Genomic DNA, 10,943 nt, shown 5'->3' with positions numbered 1-10,943 from the left:
ACTAATTTTTCAGCTGAACCTTGGTGTAATTTCTATGTCTGGTTTTGACTTTCAAGACAAATCAAACACAGCTTTATTACAGAGAAGAGAAGCAAAGTTAAACATTTCGTTCACAAGCATCCACTGGAAATAAAAAGGGTTATTAATCTTTGGTTTGTGTACAGTTAGAAGGTGCAGGCAATGTTACCCCAGCTCAGACAAAAACAGCTAGATACCATTAGCAAGTTCTCCTCTCAAGCTCTGCAAAGCTTTCTTATATCTCAGGCTGACTCTATATATTTGTGGTAAGGAAGATTCAGTGATCTGATTTGATCGTAGTATTTATAGCATCAATGTGAGGAAGGACAGGTGCAGGCAGAGCAAGTCAAAACATCACTTTAACAGAGCTTATTTGTACTTTAACTATGCATGTCTTTCCTTTGGTTAAGAAAAAACAGTATTTATGATTGGTTTAAAGAGCAGAAAGGAATCAGTGCATGCTCTACTACTTCACAAATTTTCTTTATGCCATTTGATCACTGCCTGTCCGGCAGAGCTCCACAATCTCTCATTTCCAAACCAGCTGCACGTCAAAGCTTCCTTAATCAAATGTGTCCCATCCACTTTACATGCTATAAGAGGAATTTCTGTGGTGAGAAAGTGTTTAGCTGATACTGCTGAGATCACTACTCGATGAAGGGACCTAATTAGCCCTGTAGCAGCATCGCTACATTCAGTCTGCACCCGTGACGCTTCGAGGCAGTGCTTTTGGAGCTGAACGGGAAGATATAGGGCAAGCAGTCCTATAAGGCCCAGATTTGTTCACTTGCATTCGCAGAGACATTATGTCGGAATCTGACTCAAACCCAGCTGTCTTTTTCCTGACATTTAAGCAAAGAGGGGTCTGAGGCTGATGGAGATTGAAGGGATTGGTGGGTGATTTTTTTTATTTTATGTGCAGTGCTTTTGGAAGAGGAGAAAAGTTTGCTTTAGCTGGGGATTAGTGTCCTCACAGTGCTGGAAAGTTTCCCCTTATTGATGGAACAGATATGTTTTGATAGAGGCTTTTGGCGGACTAAACATGTTGATGTTCTAGAAACACTAAGATGGGGGCAAAGTCTAAGATAACAGCAAACAGATGGTCATTTTATTAATAACACACTATAAAAAGCCATTTTCCACAGTGCACAATATTAACCATGTAATTTATTCCATCTTAATAAACATAAAAGTCTGTAAATAAAACATTCAATCAGTTGTTATATTCTGACATTATCTATTTTACTATAGTAACAAATTCCACCTAAATTCTTTAACTGGAATTTAATTGATGTTGGTTCAGTCAAGTGGTGCGGCCAACCCTCATGTGAAGTTTTTAGCAGAGAACAGCGAGGATGATATGAGTGTATGAGTTGCATTACGAATGAAAATATATCAATTTAGTGAAACTTAGGAACTGTCATAAGAATTTTGATTGAGAAAGTTTCAATGTTGAAGCAAGAATTTTCATTTGGATCCAGCTTAACTACTTTAGTGACAGCACTAATGCTAAACTTGCTAACAAGCTGAGCTTCATCACATTTAGGAAGTCTTTCCCCTGACAACAGCTGAATATCTCAGCTGTTGTCAGGGAAAAGGTTTACATTCCACCTTGTATAAATAGACTTGAGCTGTTTGAGGAAGAAAACAGTAAGGCAATGTTTTCTGCCTTAGTCATAGAGGTGCAACGAGATCTTATGGAACAAGATCTCCCTATATCAAATTCACACCATTCTTCTCGAAGTATATCTTGCAAAAGCCTACCTAATTGCTATGAGACAAGATAAGAACAGAGCAACTAGGTGCTAAAGAAGCTAAAATTGGTATCTGCTTCTTAGCTTCCAGTTAGAGCTATGATAAAAGGTTATTTCACAGTTTTAAAGGAATCTGAACTAAATCAAAATCCAAAACCTTTGGATAAAGCTAACCTGGGCATGATAATTTAACACTTGGTATGGATTTTTTTTTATACAGTTTGATATTTATTTATTCTAATTGTGAAAAAAAAACTAACAGAGTATTCTAGTGTTTTTTTTAGCTGTAAAGGCACTTAAGAATAAGAGACAAAACAAATAAAATAAAGCATGTATGGTCTAGTCAAACAGGAGATAAGTACTTTGCACTGATTACAGATTCTTCAAAACATAGTTTGTAATTTGTGAAACATTCTTAATTTCCCAAAAATACTGTTTAAAATGTTGTTTATGCAACTTGTCATTCTCATTAATCCATGTTCCTGTTTCTCGAGCAGCTCAAACACAAACCGATAAAAAAAAAAAAAAATCAACTAAGTTAGTTAAATACATTTGTTTTAAAAATTGGTTTCAACTTGACTAAGCGTCTTCAAACTCACGTGTACTCCGCTCAGACAAACTGAATCTATCCAAATAAAATATACGCAACATATTTTGGCAGTTATATTGTTTATATTCCAACAGTGTGTTTTATCAGGTTTCAATAAAAAAAAGGCCTCCTTGCTTCGTTTTCTTCTACCTCAAAGTGTCGGCTTAACAATAAGTGGCTTGGACAAGATGCTGGCTTCCTCTAAATGACATTTGATACGGCTATTGGTGCAATCGAATTATGTGACTTTAAAGTTTTCAATGGAGCGCAAAATGGATAATTGTCCTCAACTCTGACATCGGGCGTCATTTCGGGCTCTACTCCCCCCTAATTTGAGGGCCCACTCTGGCCACTTCGAGGGCCAGGGCTCTGAAGCCATGAGAGGTCAACGACTTCACCAAATCGGGCTTGATTACTTAAGACATTAGGTAATCGATTAGAAAACATTAAGTGGCTTTGAATAAACAAAGGAACTCCTGATAGGCGCATATCGCTTTATAATTCCAATGCAATTTGGATTATTAATAAAAAAGAGAGGGTTCACATTTTTGCAGTTTTTACAACATTTTCGATAGAATATATGTTTTACAAATATTCTAAAGTGTGTTTTGAAAGCTTTGAACCTTTCATTATCAGGTTTTCGCTGCCATCAGGAACAGCCCTTCCGTCAGCGAGCAAGCACCGTGGTCTGAGAAACCAACTGCCCTTTGCTTCACCCAAATATATGAATAATGAGCGGATTAAATTTGTGTTAATGTTTCCTCACTCGGTTAATGCAGTTTATATTCTGGTTTTAGTCATTCTTTCTCCCTGCTCTGTCTCTCTCTCTCCCGCTCTCTCCGTTTCTCCCTGCATCCTCTGCAGTCAGCCAGGGGGGGAGTGTCGCCCCGGGCCAAACATATGCTTCTTTCCATTGCACTAATCCAAATGCAGCGTGGAGGAATAATTGCTCGAGTGGCCGTGGCTTCGCAGGGGCTTTGTCCCTCACTGGGTCCCGTCAACCAGGCACACGCCATTTCAATCAGCTCTGCCACTCTCTTTCTGTGTGCGTCTGTGACTCTGCGTCAGCCCCCAGACCCCTTTTATCAAACCGGATTTTTAAAAAAGATGCCTTTCAGTGTTGATATTGCAGCCAGCTTCGGATATAGGGAGCACCATCTTTGTTAATAATAACTGTACACGACTTTGACCCTCGACGAGCATTCCTTGCAAATCATACTTATTTGTCACACACACACACACACACACACACACACACACACACACATATATATATATATATGTATTTATATACCCCCAAGAGTTTAGAAAGTAAGCTGTCAATCGACTTTAGCTATGTCCTCTTCACAGGGAAAACGGGAGGAACATATAAAAAAAAAAAAAATGACACAGGATTTGCTTTATTTTCTGTGAATCAGCGCTGAATAATTACCGTTGTAGAACGAAACATTTCCTGGGAAATCACATATTTCCCCGGATAGGGATGGAATAAGATAGTAAGAGGCAGAGAGGTGGGTGATGGCGGTGGTGAGGAAAGCAGCGGAGAGTCGTGGATGTCTGACTGAATTAATAGACATGATAATTTCACACTATTTTATAGTGAGCTATCTGTTCCATCACAGCAAAATAAAAAGGGTCACCGCGCAGCTGTGGCAAACCCCAAGCGTTATTATGAAGTTTGATGACAGACCGCCCCCCTTTCTTTCTCCCCCCTCCCTCTCTCTGTCTTTTTCCCCTCTTCTCTCTGGTACTTTGCTTCAGGCCAGCAATAGCTCGGGGCCACGCCGGTGCCTCCCCATGATAAAGGACTTATACTGTGTCTGTGCGCGAAGAAAGCCGCAGCAGCTTCTCTCTCTCCCGAACCTAATCAACTCACTGGCTCGGCCCTTTAACGATTGGTATATACCCCCCGCCTCTCTCTCTCTCTCTTTCCCCATCCCTCCTTTCTTCCTTCTCTGCCTTTTTTCCCCTATTAGTTACAGCTCAGTTTGGGGAACATTGTTAGGCGACATTTTGCAAGCGTATAAAAATATATATATATATATATATATATTATTAATAATATTAATAACAATAATATAATACCAATTGTTATAAACAACTAAAACTATAAGAACTATATTTTCCATGAGGCATACCTTAGAATTTTTGATTTAATCTAAGAAACTTTGTGTCCAATGTTTCTTAAACGTGGGTCTGTATATGACTACCTTAAAATTTTCCGTCTTAGTATTAACTTCAGTTTTGAAAGTATTGGGCATATGATGGATATCTGGCTTCAGATCAGCCATTTTATTTTATTTTTTATTAAAGCAGGCTGGAAATCAAACAGAATGCATTTTTTAAAATTATATTTAATCAAAAAACAAATAGAGCTAAATCCATCATAATAATGATCAATATATATAAAAAAATAAATAAAAAATAAATATATATATATACTTTAGTAGTTGAGCTTCTGAAAACATGTTTTAAAACTGTCTCCTTTATTGATTATAAAATATTTGGAGTTAATTTTTTTTCTTATCAGAAATCTGAAAAGTTATTCTGCAAAGTTAACAATGTTGAACTTTTAAGCAGTAAAATGTAACTTGATGAGAAACCTTGAGAACTAAAATGCTACTGTAAACAAAAATAAAAATCTCCACAAAAGTAATAGAAAAAATTGAACCCTTCCAGCCCTTAGTTTAACAGCACCTTAAGGAAGTGTAACTCTTTTATATGTATTCAAGACAGAAGCAACCTTTTAGGAAATTCCTCCTTATTCCTGTCATTGTAATTCTCTTGCTTGCATTACTGGGTAATAATACAGCCTTGCTTTTATGGGGATTTTCTTATTTCCCTGTATTTGAAGACACAGCATCTGATGATATGAGGGACTCCCTGATCAGTCACTCTTCATTTTGTAAGTATCTATTCAAGGTGGCTTTGCTTTGATATGTTACCATGGATGATGTCGGTAGACGATCTTTTGGGCCTCAAAAAACATTCTAGCAGGAAAAATGGTCACGACAGGGCAGAGGTTCAATTTTCTGTCATTTATAGCAGATCCTGCACACAGCTGATAATAATGTAATAACTTCATGATAAACAGCTCCGTTATTAGCTCAAAGCAGAGTCTTGGATGGCGGCAAGAGTTAGGGGAGGTTGGTCTGGCCTCTTGGAGCCTGTGAAGAAATGGTTTTGATTTTACCACAGGCTAAACACTGCCAACAGGACTTGACATTGCAGAACAATTTCCCAATTACCTTTTGACATGCATATTGACACAAACGCACAAAACTGTAATTTTCTCTCTGAATTTGTTAGCTTGAGGGGCTCACTTTCATGCCAGTGGATTGTCAGATGTGTTGCTCCCTCCCCCTTCTCTCACAGTATCTCTCTGCCTCTTGCTGCCATTGCACTTGTGTGAGTGTCCAAAAACAAGAGGAGTCCCTCCTGACAGCTGCAAAATGTGAAAGACCATTAAAAAAACACATTCTCTGTCAATGTTTACACTAACTTCTTGGATTATTTTGTTGGTTAAAGATGTCAAGTGAATAGTTCTAAAAAAAAAAGTTATGTTTCTTGGTTGTTTGAAAGCTTTTAAAGGTATAAATGTGATGTGATGGTTGGTCTCCAAAATCAACTTTTTCTACTACTGTCGAACACTTGTATGCCAAAACCCCTAACCTTTCCCAATAAACTTTTCAAGAGCTCACAAACATCTTGTCTATCTGGTTGTCAATCTCAAGCTTCTGGCCAAACTCAACATGCCACTTGACACTGAAATGCCATAATCACTGGGATGTTTGCTTGCTTTTGAGATGTCCAGGCAGCAAATAGAAGAGAGCGGACGATGGACGTGTCATTGCGAGCTTGTCATCATGGTTGCTTTGATTGGCACATGCTAGGCCAGATTACAAGAGCTGGTGTTGACGGAGGGTTACCCTGAGACTTCCAGCCGTCTGCTATGAGGAACCCCCCTGAAACTGGGTCACACTTGGGCTTGGCTCTGCCTCAAGCCCCTTTGCCCCAGTGCTGGTCCCAATAGAAGTGCTAGTGGAATGGAAGGAAAAGCCTGAGGCCTTGGATGGAAGGCCACAGCCTCCTCCCCCCCAAAAGAAATCACAGCCAAAGTCATTCATGAACAAACCTGACCTTAAAATCTATCTCCAAATATGGTTTCAAAGAGTAGGTGATTTTTAAGAAAAGTTTCAACAATTAGGTGCAATATAACGGCAAATGTGAAAAGCGCTCTAAGTGGATTCATTTTATGTGTACTGATTTTTGTGGTAATGTATAGAAAACCTCCAAAATGTATACAGGAAACACTTGATAGTTTTATTGGCTGAATCATTAATTTAGTGCAAATACAGAACAAATGAAAATGGGCATGATCAATGCAATTAACAAAGAAACAAAGAATAGGAGAAGATTGTAAAAAGGTGACAGCAAATATCTCATGACAGAAGCCACATTTGTTGTAAACTTACACCTGTTAGAGTAAAAGGAATAATTGGGGATCTTTAAATGTGGTTCTGTCAGAAATGCCATAATCAGTTAATATCTTACCTGCATTTAGTCTAAATTCAGATTAGTAGGTCAGGCATGCTGGAGCTAAGGGCTAATCCTAGATGGGCCAAGACAGAAGTGAACTTCTACCTTTTTACAACAACTCCAATTTAAATAATGTCACAGCATTTGCATGCAAACACTTTTTTTCTGAACCTTTAAACCTTGGTCACGTTCACAATGGGCAAATATTTACACAGAAGCCAAGAATTATTAACATGAAAAGTGGAAGTAGGGGGAGATGTGTCACTAAGGATCTTCTTGTGTGAAATATACTGAAACAGGTCATTTAAAACATTTCTAGCTGGGGTAACTAGCCAATGGAAAAGTTTAAAAATTAATAAAATAGTCTTCCCTTAAATCTCTTTAATATGTTGGTTTTTTATACCTGTTTAACTTCATATCAGTTAACGTAATCAGAAATGCTTCAAATGTTCCATTCTCAGCACATTTCACATGGGAAAATCTTTGGTGGGGCATCACTTCCAACCAATTAATTATGAATTATGCCTTTAAATCAATATTTCAAACTACATGGCACAAAGCACACAACTCTGTACAAGCCACAATCTTAAAAGAAAAGAACAAAAAACTTTTTTTAACAATGTGGCCTAAATATATGAATCAGAGAGAAAATAGAGAGGAACTTGTTTGGTAAGACGAAAAATGAGGGACAGATCATATAAAGTTCACACTGTGAAAACCACATTAATGACTGTGGTGACAGATGGTGAAGTTTGACATTAGAGTCACATTCAACCACACGTCATTTAAAAACACTGCAGCCCCACTGCTGTGGCTTACCAGTCAAAAACAGGGAAGTGGTTAAATTATAGATGTCATTAAAATATATATATTTACATTAGGAACATATTATTAAGCTATTGAATGCAGCCTATAAAACAATGACTCCCCTAAAAACTGTGAAACTAAATGCTGAAATGCAGGCAGTATTGATTGAAAAAAGGGCACCCTCTTTAACTCCCTCCATGGGCCGGTGTAACCCCGAATGTGCTTTGTCTTCTTTCTGTAGTCACCTAAATTAAAGCAGCCACAACTAAGAGCCGAGGCTGAACGCCAAAGCTTTGCAGTGGCAGCCCCGTGTTTAACACAAGTTCCATTAAAAAGAGCCCATTACTACTACAGAAGGAAACGATGCCCGGGGCCTCTCTAAAGTGTTGCGAAAACCTCATTGATAATTAAATGTTGGTTACCCCTGGTATGCATCGCTCCCGCGCTTTGCTTACCAATCAAGCCTCCGCCCACCACTGCTGCCAGTGCAGCTCTTTCTCCTCTGTGTTTATCAAGGAATCATAGCCCCCCCCCAATAGGTGCCAATTAGAACCAATGGGGGCTCTGGGGTTAATTATTCCAAACATGTTATTTGATTGGGCATATTTAAAGCAGCACAGAGCTGTGGAAGAACAGAGACCAGGGTCAGAGGTAGATAAAAGCTTTGTCTTTGTTGATGTAGTCTCATGATTACAGGCATACGGTGACGGATGTGTCCAAGCTGACATAAAGCCATGCAGACTCACACAAATACAGTGCATCAAAGTATGGTGAAAGAAATGAAAGGAAAATGATCAGTGGTTTAAATACACTCTGTCCCATTCTCAACGTTTTGCTTTTTGTAGCCTCTAACAGCTTTTCTTCGTAGGTTACCCTGTATTTAGCGCCATCCATCAACTCTGGCCAACTTATCTTTCTTTGGCAAAGCATTACTACAGCACAATGTTGCACCCACCATGTTTCAAATGGGTGTGGTGTGTTCATGGTTATGTGGAGTGTTTTTTGCCATACTTAGTGTTTTTGTCTGTTGGCCAAAATGTTGAGTGTTGGTCTCATCTAACCAGGGCTTTGTGGTTTTCTTTCAGCAATGGCTGGATTTTATTTAGGTGTGTTAGAGTAAAGGAGGCAGGCACAAATGCAGTCCACACATACGTTTATTTTTACTCTACAATTATGCTATAATCATTCTGGTCTATCTAAAAAAAAAAAAATCCCAACAATATGCATGTTAGTTTGTGACAAAATGTGAAAAAGTTCAAGGGGGTGCTTGTATGTATATCTATTACAAACAGGACATTACATTGAGTTGCATTTATATTCTAGAAACTTTCCCAAACTTTAACCACAACTTATAACTGAAACCTTAACACTAAAACGTAATAAACTTTACCGATTTACATTCCAGGGCATAATTTGAATCAGGAAAAGGTCTCGCTCTGAACTGCTCCGGTCGCAAAACGGCTGCCGGTTGATGTGATTAAGATCCTAACATCACAGTATCTAAATTCTTACTTTGCATGCTCGCTCATAACAGCTTGTGTCGATCCATCAAGGTCATGTGAAAGCACAGGCTGCATGATGAGGGAGGCAGCTTGTTAATAATTCGTATCACTGAATTATCTGACTAACACAAATCAAAAATGCGGCAAATCCTCTCTGCTGAAGCAAACAAACAAAAGCAGGACCTGTGGAGAAAAAAAATCGTTATTTCTTTTTCATGTGAAAGACAGAGTGTATCTTCATCAATAATACAATAATAATGTGAATGTGAGGAGGGAGGAACAAGTGAGGGCTCATGCAGCTCTCCTTAAACAGTAAACAATGAAAGAAAAAAAGAAGTATAAAAATTTAACAGCGCAGAAACCATAAACACAATGAGTGCTAGGTATCTGATTAATGATGGGTAAATAGATAATAATCATTACTCCAAAATAGAGCATTTCGCTCATTCCTCTGCGAAGAAGCAAAGACATAAAAGTAAGTTGAGAATGACGCTTTTGACAGGTTGCTAATGGATTGCTGCAGGCCCATCTGTTTCACTGCAAATGGAGAAATGGTGGGGTTTTGATTTTGGTGTTGAAACTGTTACCACTGTCACTGTAAACAATAATTGTCAAACATATTTACCCCGCAATCGCTTTAGCAGATGTTCCGCTTTTTGTTTCAAGCTGCTTTTTTGTGTGTTGTATCTCCCCTCTGCAGACACACCACATGCCCCATCACCACTGCTGCTGCGCCCCCTCCACCACCTCTCCCGCCAAACTAGAATATTGAGCAGGTATTTGCAAAAGGTGCTTCAGGGCACAGAGTGCGAGGGATTGGGTGGGGTGGCTGGGAAATGGGGAGGTGAAGTGAGAGGATTGGGTGAATGGAGGAGGAGGGGGGGGGGGGGGGGGGATTATCTGGGCCCTTCATCAGCGGTTCAGCCTCCCACCTCCTCCTCTCCTCCAGCTCCTGCCCATCATGGAGCCCTGAGGGCCCGGGGAGGAGGCCCTCTGCCTTGCAGCCATGCAACCTCTTTATCACTCTAATCTGTTAATTGTAGTCGCTCAATTGGCACATGGTGGCTTTTTATTAGAGCCTCCCAACATTGACTGAGAATGTAGAAAGGCTGGTGTGGCTCTTATCTTTGCATTTTTACCCCGTCTTTTACGCACTGAAAACGGATGCGTGCAATGCTTCATACCCTCAATTCTTCATGAAGATGGATGGATGAATTTTAGATGGATTTTATTAGAGAACCACCATTCAGACATTTACTGGCCAGTATCAATTATCAGCTTTCTTTGAGGTCTGAACTACAGGTTCAGATATTAATCCTGATTTTCCTTTTCTAAGGACTATAACAGATAAAAGAGTAAAACACGTGCTACCTGTTATATGATAGAGGTAGCAGTTTTGAGATCTACAGAAAATTAAAGAACCTGATTTTCCTGATAGAAGCATATGTCTCTGACATGTATTTGATTTTTATTCAACTCAAAAAGGTGCACATGCTCTTTATTAATGCATTTAAAGACTTAAGATTTTGGAAGTTTTAATGTCTGATGCATTTAATAAGAAAGAAAATAAATCTGATCTTTTCAAACTGATCACTGAAGAATTGTCCAATTCCAGTCTCTGGCTGATTGATTGGTGCATCTCAAATTAATATCTAGTAAGATTTAAGTGATCTTGTAACTGCATCATTCTGAGAAAATAGTTCGCCTAAATATATCAGTTGTGTGTTTAGCTGT

Source organism: Girardinichthys multiradiatus, chromosome 21, assembly GCF_021462225.1.
Source record: "Girardinichthys multiradiatus isolate DD_20200921_A chromosome 21, DD_fGirMul_XY1, whole genome shotgun sequence".
Lineage (NCBI taxonomy): Eukaryota > Metazoa > Chordata > Actinopteri > Cyprinodontiformes > Goodeidae > Girardinichthys > Girardinichthys multiradiatus.
This window is presented reverse-complemented; position numbering follows the sequence as displayed.